This window comes from Pelophylax lessonae (genome assembly GCF_965119305.1).
Source record: "Pelophylax lessonae genome assembly, chromosome: 1".
NCBI classification, from domain to species: domain Eukaryota; kingdom Metazoa; phylum Chordata; class Amphibia; order Anura; family Ranidae; genus Pelophylax; species Pelophylax lessonae.
In genome coordinates, this window is record NC_138768.1 from 172,665,619 (window position 1) to 172,685,506 (window position 19,888).

Here is a 19,888-nt window from a genome sequence, read left to right on the forward strand (position 1 = left end):
AAATTAAGATTTATTATGTTTTTTTTTAAGATAGATTTCACACAAGATTTGCCACTTTTTAAAATGGAAGCGTCTTTCTAATGGGAGACTGTTGGGGGGCTAAGTTAATCTTGGGTGAGTCTTTCAAATCTTTCCACTGGGAGTGAATGGCAGTGAAAAGTGGGAGGAGTTTGAGTTTAACAGTGGTAAGTGGACAAAAGGGATGACTGCAGGGAGTGAGTTGATTGAATAGAGGTGCTGGTAGAGAATGGCAGCAGGCACTGTGAGGAACACAAAATAGACAACAGAGGGTGGGTGACAGAGAATGACAGTGTGAGGATATGGGGGGGGGGGGTAGATACTGGGCCTTGTTGAACCTCCCCCATAGGGATGCTTATAAATTGGGCTGGATCACAGCCAAAAATAAAAGGCATAAATATGTGATTTTTCTCCAATTGGTTTCGCTCTTCGTTTCTGAAGCACGGATTATTTTTTCACATGAATTACTGGATCAACAGGTAAGCTTTTATTCCTGCTGCTTCTTTAAGTATTATAAATGTTCCCTTTCAATTGCAAGTTGCCATACAGCAAGTTATGACATGCCTCAAAAATCATTTAATTTAATGTTATGCTTACAAGAATATTTGGGCAAAAACATTTACTAATTATGAAACAATGTTTGTAGTTATACATGAAGCTTTTGATAAGTCCTATACTCACATTTTCCTAACACTTGCTGAATGCCAATTAAAATGATACATGTTCAAAAAATCAACACCGTATCACTTACAATTATGTTGAAATTACTAATGTTGCCACAGCTGTCAGCAAATTTTCAGACTGATGGCGCCTGCTACTTGCCCAAGTGATAACCAAGGGAAGTCCAGGTCAAAGGTTTCCAGCCAACAAATTCCAAAGAAAGCTGTCATTACACACTTCCACCTTCACCATTGTCTGACACCAAATATGTCCAACTTGTCAAGGTCAGTGGTGCTATCATTCACGACACTTGTGTTTTAAGACTTTTCATCAAGTCAGCTGGGCCAGCAGAAGTCACTTTTGTTCCATGCTCTTAAAATGTAAAAAGTACCAACCATTAAGCCAACAAAGTTAAACATGTATCATTTGTTTATCTGGTTATGGGAAGAAAAGCACTATGAAATAAAGTAAGAGAATGCAATAATTAAAGTGCTTAAGGGCAAACAAACAGCCACATACAGGGATAGATACTATCTGCTGTAAGAACTTTATAAGCAACGCTGCTATTATTTCTGAATTTCCACCTTTGCTGTCAAATTTGAGAAATCCCCACTATGCTGTATGTTTGGTATGTGCTCCAATTCACACGGCATACCTAAAAACTACATTTCTGGTTGTTTTTTGGTGCATAATTATACACAGGACTCTACAGACAGTTTGCAATATTTAGAATAACTTCTAAAGCTGGCCATAGATGGACCTACATTTGGTCTGTTCTACCATTAAATTGACTTCTTGGAAAATGTTTTGTTCGATCAATACTGAAGCTAATTGGCTGCAGCACTGATCAGTGTATTTTTACATTGAAGGAGTCCCCGCTGTCAGAATACAATGGAACAGCAGGGAGAATTACACTATACACCTAGCTTGTGTGGATGGGGGAATTCATTCGGTTTTAGCCCAGTTTAAGGAAAACTTTAGGAACAGATTGGTTTTATAAGTGCATTAACCACTTTACCACCGGAGGATTTTGCTGTCTTACTTCTGGGCCACTTTTTGCGATTCGGCACTGTGCGACTTTAACTGACAATTGCGCGGTCGTGCGAAGCCGTACCCAAACGAAATGTAGGTCCTTTTTTTCCCACAAACACAGCTTTCTTTTGGTGGTATTTGATCACCTGTGCAATTTTTACTTTTTGCGCTATAAACAAAAAAAGAGCGTAAATTTTGAAAAAATAACAATATTTTTCAAATTTTTTATACGAAATTCCCCCCCAAAAAATGTAAAAATCTAATTTTTTAAAATTTTTTAGCCAATTTGTTTTCTGCTACATATGTTTGGTAAAAAAAATCACAATAAGCGTATTTTGATTGGTTTGCGCAAAAGTTATTGCGTTTACTAACTAAGGGAAAGATTTCTGTCATTTTTGGTGTTTTTTTTTTTTAACGAGTAATGGCGGCGATCTGCGTTTTTTTTTGTGGGACTGCGACATTGCGGTGGACAGATCCTTGACTGACATTTTTGACACTTTTGGGGGTACCAGTGACATTACTGCAGTAATCAGTGCTATATATATGCACTGTTACTGTAAAAATGACACTGGCAGCGAAGGGGTTAATTTTATTGGAGAGGGAGGGGTTAATGTATGCCTGGTGCTTACTAACATGTGTGGGGGGAGGTGACTGAGTGACACAGGGACAGATCGCATGTTCAGCTATGCTGAACCCTGCAATCTGACCCTGCCTGTCACTCCACACTCGATTCCCTGACGAGAGCGGGAGCGAGCCTCCGGCGGCGCGCGCGTTCCACCGAGAAGGGGGAATGTCTGGTGACGTAGTACTAGACGTTATCGAGCCACTTTGCCGCAGTAGTGCTCTAGTGAGCAGACGGCAAGTGGTTAACATACCATATACAACCCAAACATTGATATCTTTAACCTTGATGTTAGGACATACAGTGAGCTCATCCTGATCTGGCTTCAAAAGTGGAAATATACTTTAAAACTAAACTCCAAGTAAACAGGTATATACACAGATGAAATATATACATGAAAGTCGTTTTACCTATCAATGATGGTCAATGAGGTTACCTCACTTCTTTGTTTATAACAATTGTCATCCTCCAGACCTCTCATTTGGTAGGAGTGAAATGATGGGAGCAGACATGTATCTGTAGTCATCATGATTGACATGGATTTATATAGTGGTGCTTTTTGTTTTTTTTTTTATTAAAGGACTTTTTTTAAAACTGTGTCTGTCTCTTTTTACACTTTAAATTTTCACATGTGGGTACCAGGATGTCCTTTATTGTTAAAGTGGTTTCCATATTCCAAGAAGTCCCCCACATGCAGACCCCCACATTGACTGGGCCAGTGTTGTGGGGAAGAGGCCCTTGTCCTCATCAACATTATGACAAGGTTCTTTGGCAGGGTGGTCTCCTTCTGTTTCTCTGTGGGAAACTTGGGGAGGTATGGCTGATAATTTAGAGTACTCTAACACTTCACCTCCTTGTCTGGCAGGAGTGAAGACACAATTTCTCTCTGCTGCAGGACAGTAGCACTTGCCAGCCAATCCTCCACCTCTAGCTTATGACTGGATAATAAAAACAACATAACTAATGGGCTCTTTTTCTGTCACTCTTCTCTATCCTCCTATCAAAATGGTCCTTATGCTACTTCTACATTCACCAGTCTGAGCTCTGCTACACAGAGGATGTATTAATGAATACAAAGCTATATTCATTTTGGTTTCTTTTATATCTGTCTGGAGTTCAGCTTTAAATGAGCATTTTGGTTGTTTTATCTGACACTGTCATTTTAGACCAATTCCTAATGCAGAAATCATTCCACAATATTAGACCAGCCTAATTCCTTTGAGAAATTTTCATTTTTTACCATAATATCTAATGTAATGTAAAAAATTCTAATGCCAAGTTTGTTGTAAATAACATTCGCACTTCACTCATTCTGAAGTCTTTGAAGAGCTCTGGTAAATGTGAAGAAACTCCAGTTTCTCCAAGCAGTTCTAAACAAATTTATTAACAGTGTGCTTGAACAGTTCTAGCTAAACATAAGCAGCAAAGATATTTTCTTCCACTTAAAACTGTAATTGACTCTTTTATTGCTAGCCTGTCAAAGGAATGATTCCAAAACATAAATTCAGTGGCTAAAGTTGAATTAAATGTTAACTTCAGGAAGGAAAGTAACAGCTGTCTTTTAGAAATAGCAATGCATAGTTCATATAATTTTGTGTTCCTGAACAATAAAGTTATGTTTGTTTTTTTTAGGTTTTTGCATGCTTTCTCCAAAAATGATGGGTTGAACAGAATTATTTTTGATCTTTTTTTCTAGCCATCTTTTAACAGTCAAAACACATACATAAGTCTAACCTTTTTTTTCATCTTATTAGTCAACATTTCGTTTTAACAGTATATTTGTTGCTTTTTTTTTTTTTTTTTTACCAGACATATTAATAGGAAAATAGATCCCAAGCATTTGAAAAAATAGTTACAGAAATAATGATACAGAAATATTGCTTTTGACATAAATAAAGTATTAACAAATGGAAACAGGAATATCAAAATTGTAAGACCCCGTTCACACTGGGGTGACCCGACCTTGCCGGGCGACCTGTGAAGTCGCGGTGCGCAGCTCGCACCACGACCTCGGAGCGGTCGGCACAGACTTCATATCATTGAAGTCAATGCAGGTCGCTCCAGGTTGCCCCAAAGAAGCTCCGGACCCTTTTTCTAAGTCGGAGCGACTTGTGTCGCTTCTATTAGAACGGGTCCTGTGCTGCTCTATGGCAGGCGACCCACGGCGACTTGTCAGGCGACCAGGTCGCCTGACAGGTCGCCCCAGTGTGAACGGGGTCTAAGCCAAAAAAAAAAAAAACATGGAGCCACAGTCTCTACAAATATAAGTGACACAAGCGGAAAAAAGGTATCCACAAATATTTTGCACCTTTCAGTTGGGTAAGTATTTGATGTGCATTGGTACACTAACGCAGGGTCATTGACAATATTCAGCGCAATGCAGACTCTGCCCAACTTTTCTTTTCTTGACGAAGGCGGCCCAAATTATGATATTGCACAATGGCCCACTGCAATCAGAAAACACTCCAGAATACTAGCAACTGAATTCTAAAAGAACATACTGAGACCTGCAGTTCATAAAAACATAGAAAATGATGGCAGAAAAAGACAGAGTAGTCCATCAATTCTGCGCATTTTTTTTTTCAATAACTTTATTGTCTGACTATAGTTCTTTAACTAGTACTACATAATGATGAAAATTGATATACTTAATACCCCTCTAATTAACCTGTTCTACAACGAACAGAACAACAGCACAAAAACAGCAATATAAAAGCAGCAAAGACATTTTTGAGAGATGACAGGCTATTAAGATATAATAAACTGGGAAAAAAAGAGGTTTTATTGTACAATTGTGGCTGGACAGGTTGAATAAGGCACCGGCTTGAATAAAAGTAAAGGCTGTATTCACTTCAGCTCTTTTTATGTTGTAAGAGTTGAAGTAAGCGACACACATCTTCTGTAACCTAGTGTCCACGGCAACCCTAAGCACCTGACAACCAGAGAGAACAAGGAAGAGTAGTCCCAGAGGAACTCAAGGAGGGCACAAATCCCAAGTGCACCTTGACACGACTGCACACACCAGTTCCTAGGAGACTGCCACTCTCTGATGAATACATTGTTTGTACTTTGAAGTATACCACTACAAAGGCAGTGAGAGGCATTGCTGAGTATTGCAAACTTTTTTTATTTTCAAATGCGTTGTTTTTTTGAAAAAAAAAAAAAAAAAAGCCTCAAACTGAATCCTTTAAATTCTAAAACTGAAACAATCCACATCCCACAAAAGACAAGAAGAGCTTTTACCATGGGAACATTTGAGGAGAAATAATAAGAATACATGTGTATGGGTGTTTTTTTTCAAGAGTCTAAACATTGTCTGCTAATTGTTTTTTTATTCTTCTGAAGATGTTTTACCTGCAGTAAAAGAACCCACAGTGAATAAAATGTCTTGCAGGCTGGATTTATTGCTGAGCCGTTTTTAATTCAAAAGACAGAATCTCATGATAACGCAATGCTGCAAGAACTTAGACAAAAAGCTTTATGTGGTCAGAGATTTGTTTGGCCATTTTTTTTTTATACTTAAAAGTTTTATTAGTTTTACAAGTTCTACAAAAAAATGTACTCACTTTAAAGAAGGAGGAGTGATATTACAGGGGAGTAACAGGATGCACAGTTTACAATTGCGAGTGTTTTTATTAACAATATGAAGCTGGTTCTATCTCAGTGTCCATTTACAACCAAACAGTAACTCAAACATAAAGAGAGAAACAAACTAATCAACAAACTAATCAACATTCTGTATGACATGTATGATTGGTCGGCTCTTGTCTCTATCTAGGTGACAGTGTCATTTCTATTCTTGTGATTTCTCCTTGGTTTGTTGTGTATAAAATCAACAGATGATACATATGTTACTAGGTTGGCTTTTTTCCATTTTTACACAGGAGCAAAGGGAGGGTTCTACTGTACCACTCACAAGTCAGAATAAAGGGGGAAGTGGCTTGTGGCTGATGCATTAGGATGTGCTACACACTCTCTCCGCCGGTGATCCATTCATTTATCCTGATATCTGCCTATTCCACTACTGCATCAAACCCCTACCTACCCAATGACGTTACTGGGAATTGTGCCTACCTTGCCAGCCTTCAATTACCAGCTGGAACGATGTCGCGAAGAGGCAAGGACACTTAGTCGTTCATGGACTATATGCGGGGCAAGATGGCGGCTGTCTGCCACGCTCAGCTAGGGAGGCAGCGATGAAGCTGTTTGCCAAATCTGGTAACTAAGTTACCTTCTACCTCTGAGGAGTCTGGGGTCCAGCCTTCGGTGCCAGCTGAGGCAGAGGAATCCTGGTCTGAGGATATCGCTGATTCTCCCATGTGAGACACAGTGAGTACAGCAACAAGTGCAGGCCCAGACACAGCACAGGGAGATCATGTGCCAACTACTGAACCTACCCCGTGGGACATTTTCACTGCAGTCACAACCTGCAATAAAGCCATTACTGCACTAACTTCAGAAATGAAAGGGGTAAAATTGGAGCTGAATTTAGTGAGACAAGCTATGCAGAAATTAAGGGATCACACAACAGCTATAGAGGACAGACTAGGCACTGTGGAGGATGATTTGGCGCCATTACAGCGGGGTCTGCATCAAGTCCAATCTCTCACTTCAGGCCACTCTGCCCGCTTAGAGGACATGGAGAACAGGCTCAGACGTAATAATGTCAGAGCAGTGGGCATTCTGAAGAAAACAGAGGGGAAGAACCCAGTTGCCTTTATTGAAAATTGGCTTATCAACACCTTTGAGAGGGGCTGGGAGATGGAGCGAAATGAGTGGCATTATTCTCCACTCTGAAAAAACAGACCCCTGATGTAGTGTGTCTGCAGGAAACTCATCTGCAATTAACTACAACTTTGCTTCTAAGACACCGCAACTAGCACACTCAGTTTCACTCCACCCATTCCACGTATTCTAGGGGAGTCAGTATACTGGTTTCCCAATAATTTGCCCTTTCAACTTGTACTCTCTAGGATTGATGAACAAGTCAGAATAAAGGCTCCCTGTTTTGGGAAAAAAATAAATAAATAAAAACGTAAGTAGTTAGGCTTTCGGATTTTTAGGAATTCTAATACAAAATACATTTTCTTGTACCGAAACCCCTAAACTCTCAACTCCTCCTTCTCTGGCTTGATAGTTAGATCAGTTTCAGGAATTCTGAGACTTTTGCTATTCATGGATCATGGTTACAGCTAATAATCACGTATAATAATAATAATAATAATAATAATATTACTAATAATAAATAAAAGGAATAGCAAGCACTCGTTTTACATTATTTATTAAAAACAGTGATGGTGTTAGTAGCATATATTTGCAAATCTTTAAAGAATATTCACTGCCTAGTCAAGGTCCCTATGCAAAGTATGGTCCCTAACTCTATCGTACTTTACTAAGGGGTCTTGACGAGATAGTATAAATTCCACATTTTGCAAATATATACTACTAATACTTCTGTTTTAATATACATTGTTTAAGCAGTGCTGACAATTTATTTTTTTTTTTTTTTTCTCCAAAATATTTTTATTAAATATCAAAGAAATAACATACAGCTTTTACAATGCTGAATTCAAACAATTGGTAACAACCAATAATCGAGACATAGAGAAATATAGCACATGTCTTTTAACTGACATAGAAAATAACTGTCAATCCTGTTACAACAAGAGAGAGCGTTAATGTAACCGACTCAGTGGTGGTATTGTAATACCGTATGCGATTCATTCTTTTCTACTCATGTTGTCTTTGTTATTAATTGGATGGTATAGTAAGATAAACGAGGCCACAAGATTTTGGTGTGGTAAAATAAGGGAGGAACAATATGTAAAATTAACGAAGAAAACAAAAGAAAAACCGTATGTAGAGGAGTACAAATCATTAAAACGGATTTGTGTCCCCTTATCCCGACCTCTTGTGTGGGGAGGGTCAGTGCCTTCAGCGATTGTGACAGAAGATGAGAGTGCAATCATGTCATTATTGTGTGGTATTTTAGATGATTAGAAAACTTTGCTTCGCTGTATGGTAGGAGTAAGTGGAAGAAAGACCTGTCTCCTTCACCTCATGGGTAGAAGGTCCAGGTCTCTGCAAGTAGATTATAGTGGGTAGAATATGAGAGTGAGAGAAAAAAGAGATAAAGAAAGAAAGAGTGAAAGTATGAAAGGGGGAGGAGGGGAGGGGAAGGAATAGAACAAAGTGGAGGGGGAAGAGTTGCTGTCCCAGTCTCTGTCCCCTCGAGGGCATAAAGAATGTTTTTATTTTTATTATTATTTTTTTTTTTTTTTTGTCTATAAGGTGGTTTTCTGTACATGTCTAGCAGCTTTTCATGAGCCTGTATGTTATTGGTGCAAGAGAAGGGGGCTATAATCTTCCCACTTTCATCCCTTGGTTAGGGGTGGGAAAGATTTTATTTGCTATTCTGAGTAAAATTGGGGTCAGTAGACCCTAAGCCTTCTCTTTCAAAAGTTTGTGGTTATATATTGTCATCACTGTAGGGTAATGATTTATTTCCATTTATAAATAGAATGTATGGAATGGTTAGTTATTAAGTCTCCGAAAAGTGTCTGAATTACAAAAAGCTATCCATGGTTCCCATGTATGAGCGTATTTGTCAGTGGTATCTTTTGAAATTGATATCAGTTCTTCCATTTTTGCAATTTTGTTGACTTTTCGTAGCCAGTCTGATATTGTCGGAGGAGTTTGTGATTTCCATCGGACTGGGATGCAGGATTTAGCTGCATTAATCAAGTGGGGGACCAGGGATTTTCTATATCTATGAGGTGGCACATCTGTGAGGTGAAGTAGGTACGCAGCTGGAGAGTATTCTATACGTGTATTGGAAATTCTCTGGGTAATATCATGGATTTGTTGCCAGAACGGTTGGATTTTGGGGCAAGACCATAGTATATGAAGGAGGGTGCCTGGATTGTTGTTGCATCTCCAGCAAACTGGCGGGATGTCAGGATAGATTTTGTGTAGGAGGGTTGGAGTTTTGTACCATCTGGCCAGCACTTTATAGCAATTTTCCTGTATGGAGACATTGAGTGAGCTTTTGTGGGCGATGGTACAGATGTTCTCCCATTGTGTATCTGAAATGGATAGATTGAGGTCCGATTCCCATGTAGAAGTAATTTTGTTAGTCAGAACTGACAGGTTGGAGAAGATCATATTATATATGGTAGATATCAAGTGTCTTTGTGGAGACGTTTCCATACATAGTATTTCGAAGGGTGTGAGCAATCTCGCGAGGGCTCCTTTTTTGTTTAGTGAAAGCAAAAAGTGGCGTATTTGGAAATATTGCCACAAAGGGATAGGAGATCCGTCAAGGTTTGATTTGAAAGATAGTCTGTCACGTAGGGTTTCATTTGCGTAGAAGAAAAGGGCTTTCACCTGGGTGTCGGGCCAAATATTTGCAAGAAAATCAGAGGACATACCTGGGGAGAATTCGGGATTGCTCACAATCGGAGTTAGGGGGCCTGGATTTGAGGATATGTCAGATTGTCGACATATGTCTCTAAAGCATAGCAGGGTGGTGCCAATTAATGGGTGTTTTTTCAGGGCTTGTGGTATGTATGATCTGGTTATCCATGGCGTGCTTTGGATGGGTGTAGTAGAGAAGGAGTTTTCAATTGTTATCCAGTCCTTGGTGGGTTTGTGTAATGACCAGTCCACAATTCGGGTTAGGTGGCAAGCCCAATAATATTTTTTTAGGTCTGGGAGGCCGATGCCTCCCAAATTTTTGGGTTTGGTTAGGAGGTCGTAGGGTAGTCTAGGGCGTTTCTTTTCCCAAAGAAATTGTATGCAAAGGGTTTTGAACGTTTGGAAGAATGTACGTGGCAGCTTGATGGGGACGTTTTGGAGCAAATATAATAGACGTGGGAGTACGTTCATTTTAATTATGGCCGCACGGCCGAACCATGAAAAATGTGGTTTGCACCATCTTTTAACATCGTCTTTAATAAGTTTAAGGACAGGAAGGAAATTCATGTTGTAAAGGTCTGATAGTTTGATTGGTAAAAAGATGCCGAGGTATTTAATGGCATCAGGTTTCCACTTGAATGGGAAGTTTTGTTTGCATTGGGTGACTGTGTCGGGGTCCAAGGATATATTTAGGGCATTGGATTTTGAGAAATTAATTTTAAAGTTAGATAAAGTTTGGAAAAGTTGGAATTCACGGAGCAATGTCGGGAGAGAGAGGTGAGGCCTTTGTAGAAAGAGTAGGATGTCGTCCGCGAAAGCGGCTATTTTGTAAGTATGCGATTGAATTTTAATACCGTGTATGTCTGGGTTGTGGGCTAGGGATCTTAGAAATGGTTCTAGGGTAAGAATAAAAAGTATAGGGGAGAGCGGACATCCCTGTCTTGTACCATTGCCAATGGAGAAGGCGTTTGACAGGTGGCCATTAACACGGACACTGGCCGATGGGGAGGAATACAATGACATTATGTAATTATACATCTTATCCTGAACTCCCATGTGTCGTAGGACTTGTGACATATACAGCCAGTCCAGCCTGTCAAATGCCTTCTCCGCATCTAAAGACAACATAAATCCTTTGGCTTTGGAGGAGGTCAGCCAATGATGGATATTGAGTGCTTTTGTGGTGTTGTCCCGGGCCTCCCTTCCCGGGACAAACCCCACTTGATCTTTGTGGATTATGTGTGGAAGTAGGGGGAGAAGCCTATTTGCTAGGGTTTTTGCAAATAATTTTATGTCCACATTAAGCAGGGATATTGGCCTATAGTTCGTAACAGACGTGGGGTCCTTATCTTCTTTGGGTATCACTGTAATTTGCGCTTCAAGAAGTCTATTTGAGGGGATAGATGGTAAGGATCTGGAATTAAACATTTTCAATAAAGGTGTGGTGAGGGAATCTTCAAAGGATTTGTAGTATGGGGCTGTAAAACCATCTGGGCCGGGGCTTTTACCAGGTTTAAGTTGCTTAATAGCTAATTTAAGCTCTTCTTGTGTTATGGGGTTTTCCAAAGATTGGGATGTAGAAGCAGTTAGAGGGGTTGGGCAGTGTTTTTGTAGGAAGTTGTTTATAAGATCTAATTTGTTAAGACTCATGTTTGAAGCAGGTAAATTATATAAGGAAGAATAGTAATGTTCGAATTGTGAGGCAATCGCAGGCGTTGAGGTGTGAGATTTACCCTGTTGATCTTTAATTGTATGGACAGCTAAATTTGCTCTTTTAGCTTGAATGGCTCTTGCAAGGTAACTACTACTCTTATTTCCGAATTCAAAAAATAGCTTTTGTTGAAGAATGAATTTGCGTCTTGTTTTGATGTTGAGTTCTTCAAGTAAAAGTTTTCTAGTGAGTATGAGATCTTGTAGGGTTTGCTCTGCTTGTGATCGTTTGTGAGCTGCCTCAAGTGATTTTATTTTGTCGACAAGCTTCTTAACTTTGTTTTGTTGGGCTTTCTTTTTGTTTGCTTTGAGGGAGATCAATTTCCCTCTCAGAACACATTTATGTGCTTCCCAAAGTGTAGTGGGTGAAATATCTGGGGTATCATAATCGAGGAAGAAGTCATTGATTTCTTTGTTTATGAGTAGGATGTCCGGTTCTGCAGCTAAAATGGAAGAGTCTAGTCTCCAGGATTTTGAATGTGGGTTAGCGGTTGGTAGGGATAATGTTAGTGAGATTGGGTGATGGTCTGAGAGCAGCATGGGTTCTATCGTGGCTGCCTTTAGTAGAGGAAGGTCTTTTTGGGATAGAAACAGGTAATCGATCCTCGAATACCTATTATGGGGGGATGAGAAGAATGTATAATCTTTAGTGGAGGGGTATAATGTGCGCCACGTGTCGTGTAGGAGTAGATCTTTAATTTCGAGATTGATCTGTTTCAGTGCTTTAAATGGGAGTGATGTGGAACCAGTAGAAGTGTCAAGAATTGGGTAAAGAGCTACGTTAAAGTCTCCTCCTAGAATAGTAATACCTCCTTGGAATTGTGTCAGTGTACGGGTTATTTTCCTGAAAAAGGGGACTTGAGCGGAGTTGGGGCTGTATACATTTGCAAACGTGACTAGTTTGTTCGACACCAATCCTTTTAGAAAAATGAATCTTCCATCCGGGTCGATGATAGAATCTTGTAATGTCCAATTGACTCGTTTTGATATGAGGATGGAGGTTCCTTTCGTTTTTGCTAGTGGATTGGTAGCATGGTATGCTGAAGTGTAAAAACGATTCGAGAATTTAGGTATTTTTTGTGTTTGAAAATGTGTCTCCTGCAGGAAAATTATATCGGCCCTAAGTTTGTGCATTAGGTCCAATACTTGGCTACGTTTCTCCGGGATGTTCAGTCCTTTGACATTTAATGAGACTAACTTAAGGGAGGTGGAATCATTTTGGAGGGTAGACCGTGACATTTTGAGTTTGGGTCTGAAGTGGAGATTCTGATGAATCCGGATTGAGCTAAATAATCAGCTAGATTAGTCTTGAGCTTAGTCTGATATATGGGGGGGGACAGAGACTGGGATGTACAGGAGAGTAAGAATGTGGGGAGGGGAGAAGGAGAGAGGGGATCCTCAATGAGGAGAGAGGGGAGTTTAAGGGGAGTGGGAGGAGTAGTCGGGTAAGTGGGATATGGAAAGTGGTTTAAACCAAGACTAGGGAAGAGAAGGGTGTCTTCCCTAGGAGAATGTACAAGGTAAGGTAGAGATTGACAATGGAACAACTAAAGGTGTTCCTGTCTTGTGGAGGATAGGGTGGCGTCCGGATGAGACAGTAAAAAGAGAGAGAAGAGGGTAATCAGTTCCGGAGTGGAGGAACGATGTAAAAACAGGCATAAATCAATAGCCACTTAATGTGGACATGATGGGCACAATTTTTGCATATATGAATAACCTTACTAGATGGGGTAGAGCATTGTGCACGAATTCAGGTATCCTCAAAGAGTGTCTTGTTATGATTTAGGGTGGGTGAGATCGTAGGTGGGAGTATGTAAGTTAGTTTGATGGAGTCAGGAAAAGGGAAGCTCTGTTCTGTTCTGTTCATTTTATGAATATTGAGCTGAAGTGGAGCTTATGTCAAGGTGTTATGAGGATGTAGAGTAGGGCCAGATTTGACTAGATGTTGTGTTTGGGTATAGTATTATAGACGGTGGTAATTGGATTATATGATGTGAAGCCTAATCTGAAGGGAGGGATATATGCATGCGGTAATCAGGTTTAAGAAGGGAATCTAGTTAGTACTTTTGGTGGGTACAAAAAAAATTAATTTAGACAAGAAGAGAGAAAATACAGTTTCCCCCCCTCCCCCCCCCCTCTTGGGGAGAACCGGCCCCATAAGACCCCTCAGTTCCCTTTCAACATTCATGGGGGAGTGAGGGCAACCTTCATAATGTTAAATTTTATTTCCCTCATTTTCGGGGTCGGTAAAAGTCGAGGGTATTTCATATGAACATATATTCATTTATGTTGGAATCTTTAAGCTGTAGGTTGCATGCAAGATAATGCAGAAAGGAAAAAGGGAGAAAGTGCAAAAAATACAAGCCTATGTGTGTAGGTGGGGTCCCGGGAGGCCGGTCCTTCCTTATCGCTATAGATAAATCAGTCATAAGTATATCTCGAAAGTGCTTGAAAATTTCACTAATGGATGTAGACTGGGTTGTTTATATGGGTGAGAGCTGATTACTGACTGTGAAGACAAACTGAGTGCCTCTCGTAGAAATGGGGAGTTGTGTTATACTTGTCAAAGGGAGAGGTGACTATAGATTATTTCAGGAGTATAGGATGAAAAGATATTTTTCTTTCGGACCGTAATGGTCTAGGTCATCCTGATGTTTGCATGGCAACCGATAAAACATAGGTGGTAGACATAGGTGTTAACAAAAGGTGAAAAAACGTTACTTTTAGTTGCGAGGGAAAACCTGGGGCAATGATGGGGATTGCATAATAGGCATGTACAATGCCGACCAGGCAAGCTCCAGTGTGTGGTGAAAGAAGAAACAAAAATGTGCATACGTTACCACCCGCAGGGTCAGAAAAAAAGAAGAAAAAGGGTTTGGAGCAAGATAACGTTATTGAGTCCGATGAATGGATCAAGGAGGGTTGTGTCTCCAGGTGAAGCGAAGTGTTAGACTGTTCATGTCCAAGAAGTTTCTCAGGCGTACATCTGTAGGGGTCTTGCAGAAGCGAATGAACATCTCACATGTCAGGGATATCTAGTCCGAGTTCTTATTCTTGATCTTGCATCTATTAGGGGGAGAAGATCAACAAGACAAAAGTGGAGAGAGGAGGGAAGGGAGAGAAGGGAGAGAGGATACCGGAGGGGGGATGACATAAAGAGTGGGGCATGAGTCTTCGTTACTGAAGAGAGTCAAGCCCCTGATGAATCTGGAGTTAATCTGGTCATTCATGGCGTGCTCTTCTATGTGCAGGTGAGGCAGTCAGACTGTCGTTTTCTGCATGCCTAGATTCAGTGGACGGAGCATTCCTGGGAGAAGCAGATCTACGACGTCCAAGATGGAACTCATCTCGCTCAGGTATGGTGTCCATGGATGTGGCTCTTCTCAGCTGGGGTGGACGGAAGTTTCTATACCAATCGGGTACTTCAACAAGTGGAATGTTCAGAGTGTTGCAGAACGAAGGTAGGTCCTCTGGGACTCGCAAATTGGCGGTGCGCCCTTGGGAGGAGGCCGATAAGCAAAAGGGAAATTTCCACCTATACTGAATATCTCTGCTGCGTAGCAAATCTAGAAGAGGGCGAAGATCTCTCCTCTGTTGGAGCGTAATGGGTGACAAATCCTGGAAGATTTTAACTTCTGTGCCATGGTAAAGGATGTCTCGACGATCTCTGGCTTTTCTAAGGATGTCTTCTTTGATTTTGAAACTCACTATGCAACATATAATGTCCCTGGGAGGGTCGGTGTCTCTGGCCCTGGGCCTTAGCGCTCTGTGTATGCGTTCGATTTCAATTGGTGTTTCTGGTGGCCTGCCCAGGATGTCATTAAAAATTTGCACGGTCGCTTTTTCAATTTGGTTATGTTCTACAGATTCTGGTAGGCCTCTCAATCTTATGTTGTGACGACGGCCACGGTTATCAAGATCCTCCATGTATCTTTGTAGATCTCTCATTTGGGAGGATTGTATATTAGTGGTGGTGTGGAGGGCTCGGATTGACTCCTCTTGGACAGCAGCTCTGTCTTCTGCCTCATCTACCCTCATATTTATGGTCTGCATGTCCCTTCTTATCTCTGCAATGGCCGTGTTTAGGGAGAGTTTAATGTCCTCCTTGATTTCATTAGCAATAGCCCTGAGATCCTGTATATTGAGGGGCTTGGGAGTGGGTGGTGAGTGTGCAGGGCTGGATGGACGGGACTGTTGAGGGACGCTGTCTTTTTCTGCAGAGTGTGCAGCAGTAGCGCCTCGGACCACCTCCGTGTAGGCCCGGGATGAAGCCGGGACCTCGCGTGACGGCTGCCGGAAGAGATCCGGGATGCTGCGGCTCGACTGCATTGCTGGATCGTGCGGGGAGCGGGATCGTGAAGGGGAAGAGCGTGCAGAGGATTTACCCATCACTTGTGGAGGTAAAGAGGCTGGTGGCTGTGCTCAAGCAGGGGCTTACTCGTCCTCGGTCCGGGAGTTCAGGAGTTAGGCTGCCATCTCGATCAGACGCCAGGCCACGCCCCCTTATTTTTTAATTTCGCCACTGTTGACCAAGCAACCTTCTATATTTACTGTGGCTTACAGTGCAGAACAGGATGTCGAATGGTAAAAATAACAACAATCATGCCTTTCCTCCAACCAGTTTATACACTTTGTCTAATTGTGTAACGTGGAGATGCAGCTTTCTACTCCAGAATAGTTTAGTAGTGAAGGTCAGGGCACTGTGTCAGCTGGATTATGCCACAATAATAAAATGTCTGGCGACATTGTATTTGGCCTAGGAGTCGATCTCCACTACAGCCGCAAGCATCTGCCATAGTGGAGCCATGCAGTAATGTGCACAAGAATGAAATGTCAAAGGACACCTCATTCATATGTCTTTGACAGGAACAGTCTGGACTAATGAAAGTCTGAGTGAGAAATCCCAGCACTTTCCTACATGAGCAAGATGTGTATTAGCACCACAGGATCCTAAACTTATATGGGAAGGGTCAGTTGTTGACATCAGTACATCAATGTAACCAATCTATCTATCTACATTATGGTGTCCATTTTCCAAGCATGCCATTAATGTTGCTGGAATGCAAATAAAAAATAATAATAGTAATATGATTACAGTCAAACAATTCATCCAAAATTCACCAATAATGTCACATAAAGCCCCATGTTTGCATTTATCCTGGCAAGCAATTTCACATATAATATAGGTTAAAACAAAAATTATATAAAGTTAACTATTCTATAGCTCTTCATCTTTTAATGAACAACAATATCCAGCATGCTTTGCTTTTATCCCCTCAGGGATATGAGAATATAAAACTAGAGACAACATGTCAGTCATTATAATCCACTGAAATGAGATCTGGTACTTACATTAGTGGCATGTCAGGACTTCATCTGCTGGCACAGATAAACTGGTTTTCCCCCTGAGTCTGCTTGGCATTTTCTGGCATTTCATTTCCTCTTCAAACCATCAAAGCTCACACAGAACAGATCAGCACTCATCATATTTTTTAGAAATCAGAAAGTATAGTCTATTAAGCAAGCCATAGACAATAATGGGTTGTTGAAATTGATGGGTCTAAAACAAATATACATGTTTGGATCCTCTGCAGACAAAAAGTACCAAGTTGTTCTTACTGTACACAGAAAACACAGGTCAATCAAATGCAAATGGAGCCTATTCACATTTTTGTATACCAAGAGAGAACCCTAAATTCCCCTTTATTGTACAGTCACAGTATTAGCTCACACCCCCTCAGCTTTGCTGCATGGGAAATGCTGCAATCCCTGGGAAGCGAAGACCCTGGCAGTTATACCACCAGACATAAATAATAATAATAAATAAAGCATATGTAAAGGTAAAATAAAAATTAAATATATGGAGTGCATCTCTACAATATGTGCACCTTTCATTGTGTTCTACCATTTTAAAGATAATGCAGGTACATAAAAACACCTGAAATGCACTCAGCTCGTAATTTCCTTTTGTAAGCTAACAACATGCAGCATTTTTGTAGACTGATTGGTGTCAGCCCTGTCCAGTTTTATCCTGCTAAACTACTCAACCATTTACAGCATTCATTTCCCTTTATTCTTATAGTCGAATTCCAGTATAAACCTATTGTCAAGTCAAAAAAAGTTATTTTTCTCCTCCTAACACCTATGTTGGCTAACCCATGTAAAAAGGATGTATAAACTTACCTATTTTCTGACTGATCTGGTCAGGTCATGTGATTCAGCTCCTTTGCATCAGCCATTGGCAGCTGCATAGGAGAGCAGGGGGGAGCGCTGACTAATGGATGGGCCATAGGAACCAATGACTGATTGCACAACTCCAGGCTTTACCGCTGTTGTCGACTGAAGAGGGCTGAAAATAAGTAAGTATATACATCTTTTTTACACCTTAGCTAGCATAGTTGTTAGGGGGGGGAGGAGACTATATAGGTTTATGCTGAAAGCCTTATTTAAGATAAGAACAGGGAACACTTTCAGATAACACAGGAAGTGTGCAGAGGGCACAGAGAAGTTCATTAGGATTTGGGTAAACTTTAAAGAGTTTCCTAGTTTTTGGGCAAAAGTAGAAATTTTGTATATCCCAGAGTTTTTACTTTGATTCACGTGGCCTGTTTATACATTTCTTAAATATCTGACAGGCAGGGAAAATTATATTACTCTCAATCATAGAAAATCTGGGGGGTGAAATATAAAAAAAAAACAAAAAAAAAAATAAAACCAGTATTCCTATAAGGAGAAAAGGTTTTTCATTTGAATATTTTTTTTTTTTTTTTATTGTGTTGTACCACTCCCAGACTGTTAATTACTAAAAGCATAGGTCAGGATCCTGTTGTTTAAAAGCTTCATGTAGTGAGTCAGCAACACACATTAAACAATCCATCGACTGGCATCAAACCAGGGTTCTAAGGCACAAGGAGCTCAAAATTGCTCACAGTACCAAGCTGTACAAAATTAAATGCAATTAACTGTACTTTTTCCCTGTTCTGTGTTGTTTTTAGCTATCTGGTACAAAACAGTGTGTTTATTTTAATGCATTTATATAGTAATTAAATTCCATCTAGAATTTAAATTACAATAATTATTTGCAACTACTAGAAAAGGCAGACTTTGTTGGACAGTTGACTGTTGATTTCATACGTGTTATATCTTAATGGTTTTAGTCCATAGACCTTAATGTTAATGTTTTGAGTCCATAGACCCAAAGTATCAGTATACCAAAAATTGATGTTAGCAGTCCCTAAAACCAACAGACTTCTGGAATTTGTTTATGACACACTAGAGATTCTGACTCTCCCATCCCAAAATAATTTATACTATCTCCAGCAACACTGATTATTGTATTCTGATGGCAGTGAGGTCTCCTTGCTGTCAGAATGCAATAACTCTGCGGGAAAGATTCCCTGATCCATATCAAGTGGTTGGATGTGGAAATCAGGTCTTTTTTTTTTTTTTCATTCAACCCACAGGTTGAACAAAAAAAAATGATGAATCTATCGGCTGGCCATAGATGCCTAGTTTTTTTGATCAATCAGAGGGATGTTTGAAAAAAAAAATGATGGCGTCCCCTGTCCAGACAATTAAGGTAGATGGAGGAATCCTCCCTGCTGCCATTGTATTCTAACAGCAGGACTCTTCCACTGTCAGACTGCACTGATCGGTGTCTGCAGCCTATTGGCTACAGCCGGCTGATCAACAAAAGCTTTCTAACAGTCCCATCCAATAGACATCGACTGTTAGACTAGCAGCTTGAGAGAAAGAGCTGCCACACAGTGAGCGATTGTCTCCCACTGACCTCTACATTCCTACAGGATACCAACAGGAAGCCAGCAGGAGGAACCAGTGAGTGCCATGGGGGACCAATAAATCAACAGTCCAGGAAGTGTTGGTTTTAGTAGATGAGTTCATCTCTGGATCAAAGTAGCATTTTGAGGGCATCAGGAGAGGAAGCTGTTTGCTTCCTTACAATTACAGATTGTCTAGGGAATTTTGAGTTTGGTAATGGGGTCACTTGACGAGTTCTGTAAGAGAAGGCCTAGAAAATGTAGTTTGGCTGTGAAAGGGTATTAACTATTCCCAAGAAGCTGGACCAATCAGGCACAGTTAGGCTATGATGTGGTTATTCTCATAGGGGAATAATTGCCTTCATAACAGATCTGCCAGGGCTTGCAGAAGAAGCAAGGATATGATGTTCCTACAGGGAGAAAACCTTGGGTTTGGGGAAATCTTTCAAGTTCTAAAAATGTATATTTTATGGAACTGGGCAGAAGGATTAACTTCCCGATAAAGAGGAGCTTGAGACCCCGTTCACACTGGGGCGATCCGACTTGCCGGGGCGACCTCACAGGTCGCGGCGCGCAGCTCGCACCGCGACCTCGGAGCGGCCGTCACGGACTTCATAACATTGAAGTCAATGCAGGTCGCTCCAGGTCGCCC

At 40.7% G+C, this 19,888-nt stretch overlaps 1 protein-coding gene across 3 annotated transcripts in view; it reads right to left on the bottom strand.

The window, feature by feature from the left end:
- The window catches only part of EFNA5 (ephrin A5), a 583,114-nt gene that overhangs the window by 347,446 nt on the left and 215,780 nt on the right, over nucleotides 1-19,888 (bottom strand). The window lies entirely within an intron of this gene.